Source organism: Heterocephalus glaber, unplaced genomic scaffold, assembly GCF_053883595.1.
Source record: "Heterocephalus glaber isolate CG9 unplaced genomic scaffold, H.glaber_assembly_v1.0 deba00001472, whole genome shotgun sequence".
NCBI classification, from domain to species: Eukaryota; Metazoa; Chordata; class Mammalia; order Rodentia; family Bathyergidae; genus Heterocephalus; species Heterocephalus glaber.
The window spans coordinates 27,195,303-27,211,279 of record NW_028258315.1 but is presented as its reverse complement, the minus strand read 5'-3'; the positions used below and the strand labels follow the sequence as shown (position 1 = coordinate 27,211,279).

The 15,977-nt window shown below is 43.0% G+C and overlaps 1 protein-coding gene across 4 annotated transcripts in view; it reads right to left on the bottom strand.

Annotated features, from left to right (window-relative positions):
- The window catches only part of Disc1 (DISC1 scaffold protein), a 340,459-nt gene that overhangs the window by 323,867 nt on the left and 615 nt on the right, over nucleotides 1-15,977 (bottom strand). The window contains exon 1 of one of the 4 annotated variants that reach the window (XM_087181895.1): nucleotides 5,753-8,206. The exons of the other annotated variants lie outside the window; for them this stretch is intronic. The gene's annotated coding sequence lies outside the window, so the exon portion shown is untranslated. Of the gene's footprint in view, nucleotides 1-5,752; nucleotides 8,207-15,977 lie in introns of those variants that run through there. 4 annotated transcript variants of the gene reach the window in all.

The window sequence follows — 15,977 nt, the reverse complement described above, 5'->3', positions numbered from 1 at the left end:
CATACATTGGCAATGTTTCATCTACATGGTGAGGTCACTACAAACTCAAAGGACAGGGTTTGAGGAGCTTCTGGAACCTGACCACCAGCAGCTCCTGATGGTGGTGCCCAGAGAGAACATGGGCGCTCCACCCCTCACCCATTCCTCACTCTGGGCATCGCTTCATCTGTGTCCTTTGTAATGTCCTTCACAATAAACAAGTAAACATAAGTAAATGTCTCCCTGGGCTGGTAGTTTTGATTTCATAGGTATATAATTATCCCCAAACTCAATATATACATATATGTCGGCTTTCTGTATGTCAATGAGGGGTAGGGGTGAGACAGGGTCTTGCTATGTAGTGCAGGCTGGCCTTGAACTCACTATATAGTCCAAGCTGGCTCAAACTCACAGCAATCCTCCTGCCTCTGCCTCCTAAGTGCTAGGATTACAGGCATATAGCACCTCACCTGGAGATCTTTTGTATGTCAATTATACTTCAATGAAGTTATTTTTAGAAATAAAGCTGGTAACAATAGAAATCTACATCTTTATGTATGTTAATAATATTTAATATATTTTTTAGTATTCTACCATTTACAAAGCACTTTCCTTTATACCGTTATACCTAATCTATTCAAAGTAGTGACTCCTTGTTCCTGGAAGAATTCAACAGAAGGGCCATTCAGGAAAAAAGACAGCTAAGGCCCCTTCCAACACCAACAGGCTCCATCAGACTCCAGGCTGCTTTACTACCTTACAACTTGAACTGGTCATTTTTAAAAGAAAGAGGCTTTCAAATTAAAATGTTAACCTATGGTCATTAAGAAACCTGAGCTGGATTTACTGAAAAAGAAAGTAATTTGATCTTCACGAAGACAATGCAGGCCCAAGAGCAGTTAAAACACCAATCATTTTGTGTGTGACCAGGACAATGTGTCACAGGAGCACAATCTTTTCCCTGAAGCTTTTGCCAGGAAAGAGCTGAGGAAAAGTCATTGAAGGAAAAGAAAGATTTAGCCTTGATTCCATCATTTAAGAACAGGTCAGCTCCAAAGGGGTCAAAATGACATATAGTTCCAGTAGGTAAGTTCAAATTTTCTTCCTACCTCCTTTGGCAACCTTTGGCAACCTTTGGCCTGCCCTAGATTTATTCAAACTGAGAATGAGACCTCCATGGTCCTCTTGGATACCTGAAAGTTAATGGGAACGATCTCACCAGGTCCTCCTTTTAGGGGACTCTGGATCTGTGCTGCTTGGTAACGATCTCCTTCAGGATGAAACTCCTGTCTGTTTGTGGCCGGGCTGCACAGGGTGTACATGGTGGCGGAAGCCAGCCCACTTACTGCTTTCGGATTATGTATCTTAGATACAGTGGCTGCAATATTTGTCTGGAAGTGCATCGGCATTAAAGGAAGCCTGAGGGTTCAGGGCACAGCCATGTTGAACTTAACGAGGTAAGAGCTATTCGGTGTGATCAAAATATACAGTGAATGTTTAAATAAGTCAAATTTATTACAATAAAAGACACACTGCCATTAATTTCCATCAAAATATTCCCTCTTGTTTTGAACACACTTTTCCCATCATTTTTGACACTTTCTGAAGCAGTTCTCGAAGACTTCTTTTGAATATTTACAAGGGGTGATCAAAAATATGGTGAAAGCTGAGAGCAATCCAATGGAAAGGCAGGCTCATAAAAACATTACAGTATGTCTTCATCCATCTTATTCACCAGACCTGGCACTGTACAGCTTCTGGCTTTTCCCCACAGTCAAAATAACCATGCAAAGTAAATGTTTTGAATTGATTCTGGACATCAAGATAGCCATGTCAGCATAACTAAAGACACGAAAGAGATCTCTAAAGAGCACACAGGAGGGCATGGAGGACAGGCAGGCACCTCTGCGTCTCTCTCTTCTCCCAGTTGTCTTTGCAGCAGATAACATTTCTATGAAATGCTAAGTAAAATGAGCCCAGATATTTGCTGAGGATCTCATAGCCGACACTGTTTGTCATTTTTTATTTATGCACCAATGAAAAGTTTCTGTGCCTCTTTAGTCAGATTAGCTATAGAATTTGCCATCTTTCTCTCCAAATTCCATCTGTCTCTCCTTATTAGCCTGGTCTTTAAATCTTTCCCTATAGAGATTAATTGAGTGCATTTTTCTTCCTCTTCAAGACAGGAGCTATGTGACACAAGACAGAAGAACAACTCATGTCTTTTGCCCAAGTAGGATGTAAAAAGCTCAGGGGGTATAGACAGCAACAAGCTTAACCTGAATGAGTGGGACCTGTGATTCGGGCACCAAACAGTAGCATGTTCCTTGTCTGCACTGCTGCCCTGAGATAGTGTATGGACAACCTCTCTGGGGACCATAAAGCCCAGAAAGTAATAAGACAATGCCTGGCCTGGTCATAAGTGGAAAAAGGCACATTGCAAATTGGAAGCATTGCATAGTGTCACTGGCAAAGTAGACCTGGGATGTGACCAGGAAGGGTCACTCAAGGAGGAAATGATGTGCAGAAAGAGAGGGGATGTTAGAGAAATAGTTCCCAAATCATCAAGAGGGTCAGAAAAACAGGAAAGTGTTGCATGGTTATATTAATAACTTATCTGTTGTGAGGACAAAATACATAACACCCACAGCTTAAAGGAGGAGAGGTTTATTTTGTCTGACAGTGTCCAGTGAGTTTAGTCTAAGGTTGGCTGGCTTCAAGACAGAAACAGAATGGGAGAGAGGCATGGCAGAGGATTGCTGCTGCTCACCTCATAGTAGCTAGGAAGGAAGGAAGAGAAGGGGGGGAAGAGGAATGGAGGGGAGAGAATATACCTTCCAGGTCATATCCCCAGTGACCCACCCCACCTCCTAGGAGCACATTTAGTCACTGAATTCATCAAAGGATGAATCCACTGGTGAGTACAGCAACCCCATGATCAAATCACCTTCCAAACACATGAGTCTTTGGGGGGACATTTTAGAGCTAAACTGTAACACTGGTTTCCTACTGCTGCCATAACAAATCACCACAAATTCAGTGGGTTAGAGCATCACCAATGCTGGATAGTTCTGCAATTCAGAGACCACAAGGGGTCTCACTGAGCTAAACACAATTCTCCCTACTGGAGGCTCCAGGGGAGAATTCCTGTCCTCAACTCTTCCATCCTCTAGGAGCTGCTTGAATCCCTTTGCCTCCCTTGCCATCTTCAAACCAACACCCTAGCACCTTCAAATCACTCTCTGACTTTGACCGCTGCCTCCCTCTTTCTCTTACAAACACCCTGTGGTTACACTGGGTCTGCCTGGATAATCCCAAATAGTCTCTACAACGTAAGATGCTTAACTGAGTCATAGCTGCAGGTTCCCATTTGGCATTCAATGTGACACATCCTCAAGTCCTGGGCATGAGGATGTTGGCTCTTTGGGACATGCCTTCTGTGACTATCATTAGACAAAGATAGAAGAATGAAAGTTTAAACTCTGGCCACAGGCACGATGAAGTTAGAGGACTAAAAGGTAAATACTTGTTGGTCTTCAAAATAATAATAAGCAATGGAGTCAGAGAAATCTAGGTTCAATATCTAAGTTTTCCATTTATGAAACAGGTAGCTTTGGTAAGTTACTTACTATCTCTAGGCCTCGGTGTCTTTATTTGAAAAATGAGGTTAAGAATAGTAGCCTTCTGGGCTGGGGATTTAGCTCAGTGGTTTCGCCACCTGTTGCACAAGCGCCAAGGATCCAAGTTCGATCCCCAGTACCAAAAAAAAAAAAAGTACCCTTCTACTTAAGCTTTGCTGATGGTAATGGATATAAATATATATATGTTTAAATATAAATTAATACATTAAACATGTTATATTTAGTATATAAATGTATATAATTAATACATGGCCTGATACACATTATGAAGGCAAAATAAATTGTCCCCAAACCTAAAATTAAGGACACAAGGCTCACAAAATTAAGAAGCTTGGGCATGTCTGTCCAACTTAGTATCTACAATGCTATTACTGGCTAACCGTTAGGACCAAGGTGAGTATTTGGGCCTAATTTAGGGAGACAACTATTGATTTAACAGAAAAATGAGCTTCTACTTTACAGTGCTGAATGCCAGGGGCATAAAACCCCATGGAACTGCACATGTGGCTGGGAAGACCAAAGAAATACATGAACTATAAATACATCTGTCAAATAAAGAAGTATTGCATTGATGTGTTAAATGAATGGCACAGACAGTATGAGTAATGGGTTGAGTGTATGTGATATGTAACGAATCTTGACTCATTAGAAAAAAAAGGCTTCCTAAGCTGGGCATGGTGGCACATGCCTGTAATGCCAGCACTCTGGGAGACTGAGGAAGGAAGATTGGGATCACAAGTTTCACCCCAGCCTGGCCAATTTAGCAAGACCCTGATTCAAAAAAAAAAAAAATGACTGGAGATATATCAGTGCAAAATCCCTGGGTTCAATCCCCAGTAGAAGAAAGAGAGAGACAGGCTTCCCGGAGGGGATGGGGTTTTGTGGAATAGATTAGCTTTCCAGCCAGGAGTGGAAGAGGATACAACCCAGGCAGGGAGTCAGCGGTGCTCATTGCCCAGCTAGCTAGCTGTATGGCCCATGTAGCTGATGGTGCAATTCACATGAGGTTCAGGGATTTGAGTGGCAGCTGCAACAAGGAGCTCCAGAAGACTGCACTGGACCACATCAGGGATGCAGGAATCTGAAAGGAGGCTGGACCAGTCCCCCACACTGCATTACTCAGCCATCAGTGTAGCATATCTGCTTCTCTCTGCAATTCCGTCAGTGTTTGCTTCACATACTGAGAGATCTGGTGTTTGGCACACATGTTTGTGATTGTTATATCTCCTCAGAAAATTGAGCCCTTTATTAATATAAAATGTCCTTTTTCTTCTAACAATCTTTGACTTAAACTCTATTCTATCTGATATTCATATAGATGCCCCTTACTATTTGCATGGAATATCGTGTTCCACCCTTCACTTTCAACATACAAGTGTCTTCACATCTAAAATAAGTCTCTTGGGGCCAGGGATTTAGCTCAGTGGTTTCGCCACCTGCTGCGCAAGCACAAGGATCTGAGTTCGATCCCCGGTACCAAAAAAAATAAAATAAAATAAGTCTCTTGTGCACAGCATTTTGTGGGATTGAGTTCCATTCTAATAAGCTATGCTCTTGATTGGAGAGTTTAAGCCATTCACATTTAAAATAATGATGGTGGGGCCAGGGATTTAGCCCAGTGGTTCCAATGCCTGCCTTGAAAGCGCAAGGTCCTGAGTTCAATCCTTGGTACCAAAAACAAAAATAAAAACAAAAAACAAAACAAACAAAAAAACAAATAAAATAATGATGGATACAGAAAAAATTGCTTTTTTCTATTGCTATCCTTTTTCTTTTTATCCTTATTTCTATTTGCTATAGTTATTTTGTCTCTTATTTCTTCCATTATTGTTTGCCTTTGTACTTGGCTGACTTTTCAGAGTGGCACATTTTCATCCCTCTCTCATTTCCTTTTGTGCATATTATGTAATTTGTCTGCATGAACATGTGTCTGTGAATTTCATGTAATATCCTAAAGTTACAACATTCTATATTGAGGTGATAGTAACTTAAACATACTACTTAACCACACAAAAACTCTGCTTGTATATAGCTCCACCTTCCCATTTATGCTACTGATGTCACAAATTATGCCTTTATACTTTGCATACCCATTAGCACAGATTTATATATAATTATTTTTATGCACTTGCCTTTTAAATCCTGTAGGACCTACTGTTTTGAATGTGGTTTTTGTCTCATTGGGGCACAGCAGCTGTACACCTCTGACTGGTTTCCAGGCTCTGTAAAGCAACTTTAGCCAGTCTCTGGTGGCTGTTTCATTTTGTTTTGTTTTTCAGAGTTCCCATGGGGAACCAGGGCCTGCAGCTTCCTGCTTTCAGTTCTGCCAGCATCCGTCCACTCCAGCAGCTCCACTCCAACATTCTCTCAGCCCTGAGAATGGCCCAGGACCCCACCCACAGGACGAATTTAGATGAACATACTCTAGGAACAGGATTTATGTTGCTGCTCTTTTTGTCTCTGTCGATTTAGTTTCGACTGCTAAAGTGTGACCTTTGAATGCTTTAGTTTCATTTAACATTCTGGAGTTTTTTTGTTTATTTTTATTTTTTTTATTTGGAGTAGAAGAAATTTCTCTTTCCATTGTGTTGAACCTTAGGCATATTGTGTCTTCCTGAATATCAAGTCCTGAACTTGCACTGCCCTTCTCTATAATTTGATAATTAGCTTAAGTATCCCTTTTACTTATTTTTATTCCTTTGTAATATTTTATCACTTTTTCATTTCATCATTATGCTTTTTTCCAATTTACATGTATCTTATAAACATTTCATCTTTTTCCTAAACTCTACTTTAATTTTCACTTACTATGTTGTAATTATACATCTTACCACATTGAATAATGTGTATGTCATTCTCTTAAGTTGGCTTCTGAGTTATAGTTATTTTTCCTTATTTTATGTTTTTTTAATTTATTACTCTTAGTTCTCATTTTTAATCTTGAAATCTGTACATCACCTTTGCCACACTTTATATTTTACATTCAGGTTTTCACTGTGTTCTAAGTTCTCAGTCTAGATTGCACATAAGTTTGGCATTGTGAGACAGGGTAACTTGGGTTCAAATAACATCTCCACCCTTGACTGGCTATGTGACCTCGGGCCAGCTGCCTACCTCCGACGGCTCCAATTTTACATCTACAAGATGAGGATCGCAGAACTTCCTCCTTTGTGGAATTAAAGGCCCTTAGAAGAGTCCCTGCTCCACGGACACCAAGGCAGAGCCTGGCAGCTATCTACCAGCCAGGCCTCTTGATCCTAGACACACAATGGAACTACATTTCCCAGCTTTCCTTGCAGTCACTGGTGGCCCTGTGACCAGCCCTAGCTCTTGGTCAGTGAGGTTGTGGACAGAAGTGATGTTGCCATTTCCAGGCCTGGCCTATAAAACACCCTTTATAGTCATCCATTCTCTTTACTCCTCTGTCTACAGGTTAGATGTGGAGGATGCTCTGGAGATGTTTTGTAGTCCATGTTCTGAACCCCTGGGTAACTAAATAGAGGGGACCCCCTACCCCATCACCACCAGCCCTGCCTCCAGATGTAATTTATGTCAGCAAGAAGCAATCTTTGAAAGTGATATGCCTGTGATGATTTGAGTTTTCATATTACAACAGCAGGTGTTAACTGATACAGTTGGTGGTGCCTTGCAGTGAGGCACTACCTAAAATAAGGCATGTGTGCACTCACAGGGCAGTGGGCAGGAAGGACACCCATGTCTGATGCTGGAAAGATGGAGATCCAGGACAATGGTGGCAAAGTATTTGATAAAGCCATCCTCTATAGTACCTAGAAAGATAGACCTGGGACCTACCAAGCTCAGCTCTAGGGGGTCAGAAAGTAGAAAACTGATAATAGAATAAAAGAAATAGTAAAGGCAGTATTAAATAATATGGGAGAAAGAAAAATGCTCAGTCAAGAATCTATTGGTTTGCAAGTATAAATGAGAGTCCAGAAATATGTGCAACTAAAGGTCTGAAAAAACTGTATTATTTCTTTGTTTGTTTGCAGTACTGGTAATTAAATCGAGGGCCTCACGCATGCTAAGCAAGCACTCTACCACTGAGCTACGGCCCTAGCTCTGGAAAAACTGACTACTTCTAAATCCTGAATATAAGATTTAAAGAGTTTTTGAATGGCAAAGGCCCAAAGAGATGGCCCTGTGGCAAAGAACTAGCTGTGAGACTTGTTTTTCCATCAGATCATGGGGGCCTCAGGGTAGCCACTATCACGCTGGGAAACAAGGGCTGGGTGAGAAAGCAGTACAATAAATCAAGTTTGATAATAACATCTTTAGCTGTTGGCAGGAAGAACTTCACAAAAGAAAACAAAACAGGATTAATGAGGCCAGACAGAAAAATACCACATGATCTCACTTACATGTGGAAGCTGAAAGAGTCAAACTCAGAAGTAGAGACTAGAATGGTGGGAACCAGGCACTGGGTCAGCTGAGGAAGAAAAGAAACTGGTCAAAGAATAAAGTTTCAATTAGACAGAAGCGTAAGTTTCTGAAATCTACTGCACAGCATATGTCCATGGTTAATGATAATATTGTCATGCCTGACCTAAACAGGACAAAACAAACAGGCTGCTTTCTGCAAACAACAGCAGCTTCTCAGTAAATAGGACAAATGGACTCAAAAGTATACAATCCTTCTGGCGCTGAAAAGTCCAATGATTGCCTACACACCTGCGCAGACTGTCCTTGACTCAATCATAAACATTTCACCCTAAATATACATGTATCAAAGCATCACACTGTACTTCCTAAAGATATACAATTATTATCTGTCAAAAATTTTTTTTAAAGAACAGAAACCTACTGGATTTTTTAAATGAATGACCAGAAAAACCATGATCCTGGGGTTTATTTTTTTAAAAGTCATCTTTCTATTTGAGCCTTAGAACACACTCAGGGCACCACAGGGTCACAAAAGCCATATACTCTTCTAAGGATGGCAATCAGATCACATCAGGGAAGGTGAAGTGGCCGAGCTGGGTCAGGCAGGCCAAGCAGCCAAGCGCCCTCTCCCGGAGGCTGTCAGCAGCACTAACCGTATCCTTCCCATTACCCGGGCTGCTGCCAGCACAGTTGTGCAATGTCCCAAAGATGCCACTGTGGGGTGATGAGCTACAAAAAAAGGTGTCCCCTTGGGGAAGAGGGTGGGCTCCAAGCCGATAAACTGCAGACTCAGCACCAGACCCCATCACCCCCGTCTGGGCTCCGCCTTGCCATTGTAGGCTGCGGCCTATCTTAACACACCACTGTTTTTTGGTTTCTTTGTTTTTGGATTTTTTTTTTCCAGTACCAGGGGTTGAACTCAGGACCCTGTGCTTGTGAGGCAGGTGTAGCACCATTGAGCTAAATGCTGGGCCCCAATACACGACTGTTTTTTAATCCTTTTACCATGAAGTAAGCATGCCACTGTACCACATTCAGACCAAGAGAATTAAATGGCCCATTCCCACTCCTGTAGCTAATGAATGGCTGAAAAGCTAGTAGAGATTTGAAGCCTGCTAATAGCTCCTCAACAATAACTGACAGTGGTGAGTCTGACTGGGCACTTGAAACTGCATCCCTGTGTCCAGTCAGTTTTGCCAAAAGCCAAAAGCCATCGCTCTCCCCATTGTCCCAGCCTGTGAAGGGTACACACAGCACACTGTCTGATCAGGCCCCGTCACCACAAATGGTGCTCTTCCATTTCTTTATTTCTTTCACTACTTGCTGCCCCAGGCGAAGGAGGCCTAAAGAGTCAAATCTAAAGAACAGTGAGACTAAATAGCCAGATCTAAAGCCAGCATTTCCTGGGAGTTTCTGTTGTGGAAACAAGAGGCTCACTGACGCTCCTCTGAGGGTTCCAGAGAACATGCTGGCATTATTCCTACACTGAGAGGGCTTTGACTGTCTCAGCTGCAGCAGACAATGCTGAAGGAACCCACAGGAATGGGCCAAGTGGCCTGCCAATTCTCCGGCGACACAGAAGTGGGAACAGCTGAAAGCAACAGCTCTGAAAATGTCCAGGGAGCCCCCAGGGACCCGGGGCCTTTAGCAATGGTTTTATTAAATAAGTATGAGCTATGACGATTTCATCCCTGGACCCAAACACCTGAGAAACCAAGGGGGAAGGAAACTGCCTTCAGAGAGAAATGCAGACACGCGACTGCAGACAAGCTGTGGAGCTGGTCTTCAGGGTTAGGATGCCCTCTTTGGGTGTGAAATTGTATCAGCAAGATTGGTGGATTTCCCAACAGGAGAGATCAGCTGCCAGAGAGATTCAGAGAAACCTAAATCCAAAACTGTCCTAACAGAATTTTATAGAGCCTACATTTCACATGAATGGAAATTTCATAAAGGTCAAGCAAAAATTAAATTACCCATAAAAACACAAAGATCCGCTGGGCCTAGATCTAGAACTCACCTTGTAGAGCCAAATCAGGCATGCTGTTATGCCACCTTCACTGCCCTTGTTACCATGTTGTCAGTCACCCCACTACGCCCCTCTTCACAAGCAGCTCTAGAGATCCTCAGAGCCAAGAGAGTGTCCCATGTGCCAAAGGACTGCTCTTTGGCTGCCATTGGTAGCTGGCAGTTAGAGGGGCCCCCTGACAGTTCCACCTCTCTCCCTCCCTCACGCAGTGGACAGCAATGGACATGTTGTCACCCAAGACCAGCAGGGCCCCCAGAGCAAGGGAGAGCACAGCAAAGGGCATCACTTGCTCTCAGCTGCAAACTGTGGCATCTGAGGATTCATCCAAGAGGCAGCATCAAGAAAAGAATCCAGTGCAAGATGCCCACACCACTCAGCACCCGATGCAGGATCCAAACCCAGGAGGCCTGGCAAGTACACAGTTCTGCAGGCTGTGGCCATGGTGTCTGGTGGAGAGCCAGCCTGACACACCGCAGGCATGCACTGCAGCCAAATAAACGCTCAGTATCCTCAAGTCCTGAGATACCTGCACCCTCTGTATTGTGGCCAAAGCCACCGAGTGGGTCCGATTAGCTCAGATCACTGCAGAGGAAGCAGAGGAAGCTTGGGGTTCTGAGTTGGGGGTTTAAAAGAGAGTACATGTGTCACAGCCTTGCTTCTTCTGAGCCTGTCACTTTCCTACTATTTTTTGAGAGGCCACCAATACCCTGCCTCACTGGGCTTCCCAGGATCTTCCCCCTAGACTAGATGGTACTTGAAGATGAGCTTCTAATACTGGCAGGCACCTTACAGGACACAACACTGGGCATGTAAACAGCAGGTGCTAAATAACAGTAGGTGCTAAATAAATATTCTTGAATGGAGGAATGAATGCAACAGAAGGAAACAATAGATGCATCAATGTCTCTAGGACAGAATTCTATAACAAGACATAAGAAAACAAAAGGATTACTAGAGTCAAGGTGGTTCATAACCCCAGAATCCACTATCTAAACTGAATGTGAATTACCCATCCCCATGGACACCAGCCTCACTTTTCACTTTGCCTGACCTATGGCTTCCATATAAAGCACAAGAGAAATGTTAAGAATAATACTGAAAATCCAGTGCCTGCCTTGCAAGCACAAGGTCCTGAGTTCAATCCCCAGTACCAAAAAAAAAAAAAAGAATAATACTGAAATAGGCAAACTTTTTCATCAGAAGACTTGTGATGACAAAACAGCTTTCATGATTCTAGGCCACCAATAAACTAGAACCATGAGAATCCTAACTTATCTCTGAATTTACATTTTTATTTAACTGCTGTAAAATAATCTTCCTTTTCTGATCAGTATCTGAGTAAGATGATTTCATTTACAAAGACAAAACACATACATCCTCCTGAGTTAAAAATAAGCCCAACAATCATGCCAAGTCCTCCTTATCAATCCAGTCACAAATCAGGAAATGCCAAGTGTGAAAAAAAGTCAGGTTGGTGTGCATGTCACAAAACGGAGCTTCGCCTCAGATCCACAACCGGGAGCCAGTTCACTCGTTAAACTTTAGATATTTCACCTTTCAGCCTCTAAAAGCAATTAGTCTCCCTGCAGGGCCACCTGTCAAGTGCGTTTCTATTCTTGGTAGATCTGTCACCTGGGTGAACATAATCAGCTGATGCTTAATATCAGCCCTCGGTGTGCTCCAGCCCAGGGGAGAGAGCGTGGGTGTACTGCCCAGGTGGCTGACTGCTGGAAACACCTAGGCGACCGGAAGCGGAGCCACCTGGGGGGCGGACGAGGCAAAATGAAAAAGCCCAGCAAGAGAGGATGGGAATTTATATAGCAGCTAAAATCCCAGGCCTCCGGTACAAAAATTACAGAATCCTAGAGCTGGAAAAGCTCCCGCATGTCCTGTCATCTCACGCAGCTTCCCTCCCAGCACAGACGGGACCCTCCATAGCAGCCACCCCAGAGTCATCCAGTGCTGCCATCCATACACGCTCCCAGCAGCACAAAGCTCACCAGCTCTCAAAATGGCCTGTTCCATCAAGGATAACTACTATTTTTAGCAAGATTTCTCTCTACATGAAGTTAAAAATTGATAGCTTACTAGTATGTGGGTCTAATGATAACTAATGCCTTGTTGGCACTCAATAAACATTAAATGAATGAATAATGAATAAATGGGTTCTTAAAGACCAACTGACACTTAACAAAAGTAACCAAGAATCTAAGTTTTCAATTATTCTTTTTTCAGTGTTAGGGGTCAAACCCAGGGCCTCTTGGCATGCTACACATTGGTTTACCACTAAGTTAGATGGCTAAATAAATAAACAAAAGGACAAGCTCAATTCATTTAACATGTCTTATGTAGGGATGGTCACACGCATTAGTGGGACATTCCCAAGTTCTACTACGGCTCTCAACATCCTGTGATACATGCCTGCCCCTCAAAGGTGGTGGTCCCTCCCTCGAGGAGTTTACTGTCTCACTTGCATTTCTTTAAGAGTTAAAACCAAAGTGCCAATAAAAAGTAACCATGACAGGCAAATGCTACAGAGAACAGGTGCAAGTGTATTTACTTTGTTTTTTGCAGGGCGAGCAAAAGGCCATGGGCCACTGAAGATGACATGGGGAAGAAAGTGTAGGCTGTTGCTTCATTTACAACTAGATTTCCAAATCTATAGTTCTCAACAGCTGCGCCTGTTAAATGCAGGCATCAAGGCCTCATCTGCCAGAACACGAGGAGATCAACCAGTTTACCTTCTACAAGTCCATCCAGTTGTAAGTTCTGTTTCTTACAGTCAGGGACAGAGGATACTAGTGACTGGAAGAAGCCCAACTGAGCCACCATCCAAAGGAGACAAGGGCAGGGAAACCAAGCAAGACACAGGAGAGACACGGGATGGATAGTCACAGGAGCAACTGAGTAAAATACATGGGCGCCTACCATCTCTGAGGCTAGATATAAATATTTCCTTCACTGGCCAGACACAGGTCTCTCAAATTGGAAGCTGATTGCAAATCTTTTGCTCAGAGAAACAGCTGGTAAACTCTGACTTCGAAAGCAAAAAAAGTATCTGGTATTTTAAAAAAAAAATGTACAATGGAGTACTACTCTGCCATAAAGAAAGACAAACTTCAATAATTTGTAAGAAAATGGGTGTACCTCAAGACGATAATCTTAAGTGAAACAAATCAGTCACATAAGTTTAAATATGGCATTGTTTCACTTGTGTGAAAAATCCAAAGGGTAAATAAGGAGCAAAATGGAAGACAGATACTGGGAAGCAGGAAGAACATGTTCAAATGGGAAGGGGAAAGGAAAGGAAGGGAAAAGGAAAAAAAAGAGAATGGAAGGAAAAAGATGGAAACAAAGGTTTGTAAATGGGGAGGAGATGAAGGGTTGAAGGGAGGGGATGGGAATAGGGAAAAAAAGAATTAAGATATACTATGTACAGGTACAAATTCTCTATGATGAATGGGATCAAATGTATGACAAATATGTACTAACAAAAAAAAATAAAGTCAAAAACATTAAAAAATTTTAAAAATTGCATCACTGTTACACAGAATCATTCACCAAGGCAGTTTTAACCACAGGCATTAAAGTCAAGAACAAACAATCAAAGACTCCCTGAGGCTAACAGTCTTGCTTTAGTGAATGGTGTGATGGAAAAATAGCTGGCACAGGTAGCCCCAGCTGTGGCAGGAGAGGACCATCCCCACCCCAGGGTGGCTGCCAAAGGCACCTCTGGGAGCAGCAGGCTCTGCTTGGGTTGCCTGACAACAAAGCATATAACTGATGATCACCACCATCATTATGAAGGACTGGTTCTAATTCTAGTCTAAATGATTCTAATTCTAATCTAACATGTTACCTAGTCTTAGGCTCAGAAACTTTTTCTGGCTAGTCTTTAGCTTTTCTAACGATCACCATTGTACCCTCTCTGTGCTCTGCAGGTCTAACAACAAACTTAATGAAAACCACAATAAAATTCAAGCATCATTAAGTCTCTAATAGGTCTCCGATCAAAAATTTGAGATTTTTTTTTTTACTTGTTTTTGGTGCTGGAGATGGAATCTAGGGTCTTCCAAGTGCTAGACAAGCACTCTACCACTAAGCTTCCTTCATCCCTAGGCCCCAAATCATAAATCTTTTCTAAAGGAAGTCTTAATAAGCATAATAAATTGGTTTCTTTTTCTAGATTAGTGTCTTCATGTTCGAGCTGTAACCAAGCATCACTTTGTCATTTAACAAAAACAATAGACTGCATCCCATCTTTGAAATAGATATAAATTGTTGAGTGTGCCACTGAAATGGATTACAAGAAGAGCGACACCGAGCTATTTGACTGCGCTTGTGAGATTATACTTGATTTTTACTCGTTTGAAATTTCCTGTGCTTCTTGTAATGAGCATGCATTGCTTTTGGATAAACAAAAACCTGTAACAGAAATTTCATTTGGGAAGCAAATGAACTAGGAATTGTTAATCCTTCCCTAGCCTCATGCCAGGTAAAGAGTGAGGTCCCAGCAGCAGGGTCCTGGGGCTCATGCCTGCAAAGTGACCATGGCACCAAAGGTCACCCCCTCAGCTTCACCTCACGTGCCATCCTAAAGGTCCAGGCAAATGTAAGTGTTAAGACGGGACATTAATCCAGATTCCACTCTGTCTGAGAATTGCAACAAGAACTCACAATCCATTCTTTCAAAGTTTAACCTCTTTTTTTCTGGTCAAATTTTCATCATTCATTTTTCCAAGACACTTTAGAAATGGGACTTATAAAATATGGACAAAAAATTAAGACTTTCAGTCTCTCCTGTCAGGGCTAACAATTCATTCTTACATTTTCAGTTCTATAAATATGTCAGATGTGTTGCCTACAACCTAAGGTAGGTCTGTCCTGCAGCTATGCTCCACTTACTAACTTATTATTCCTTCCTAGTAACATGACATCTACAGTGACTGGGCTCCATCGGGTGTTATGCTTCACCTCATCTGATCCTCAGGCAACACTGTCAGTACAAAGACCGCGCCCACTACCCCCATTTTCTTTTATCTTTTTTTGAGAAGACTGAGGTTCAAGGTCACAGCACAGAAAGCCAGTTTCTCAGAAACCCGGTTTCTCATCAAAGCTCCCTGCAAGTCTCAACTAAATTCAGGGGGCCCCGTGTGGCATGCCTGAGCACAATGAAACTAAATTTCTTTTTAAATGCCCTGATATGTATACTTTAATCAAACTGATATTCTCAGATTACTCCAAATTATTTAGGCCTTGCTTAGTAAAAACAGCAACTAAGGTTTGAGAGATCTTGCTGTCTATCCCAGGGGGTCCACATCCACCATTCATTAATCTCATGACAACACTGCCCTATAGGTACCATAATGGGCTCCATTTTACAAATGGGGAAACCGAGGCACAACTGAGTCTAGGACTGAGGTGCAGAAGGCTGTCTCCTCCACCTCCTGTGGCCCGGTGTTATCCAGAGAAGTCGCGTTTGCAAAGTGCTTTAGCACAGAGCAAAGCTAAGGAGGAGGCCCGGGAGGCCAGATAATCTCAGTGTGCTCTCACATTTGAGGAAACTGAGGCTGCCAGGTCTAAGGACGCGTCTGAGACGCTCGGCCCCCTCCTGGTCCAGCCAGGGCCCTGCGCAGCTTTCCCTAACTCCACATCTCACTCGCCTAGAAAAACTATTCTTTTGCGCTTGTTTTAAACGTGAGCGGATGGAGTCCCGTCATTGTTGAAAGCGGCCATCCCGCAAGCTCCATGTCATCACTGGGGGCTGGCGGGTGGCCCACGCTCCGGCCGCGTGCGGCACCGACCCAAGTAGGAAGTGGGCGGCGAGGCCCGGGCAGCAACAGCTGGGAGCGGGGTTCTCGCCCCCTCATCTTCCCGAGTCCCGCGGGTCTGGGGCGCGCCTGGGGAGCAGTGCCACGCGAGGCCGGACT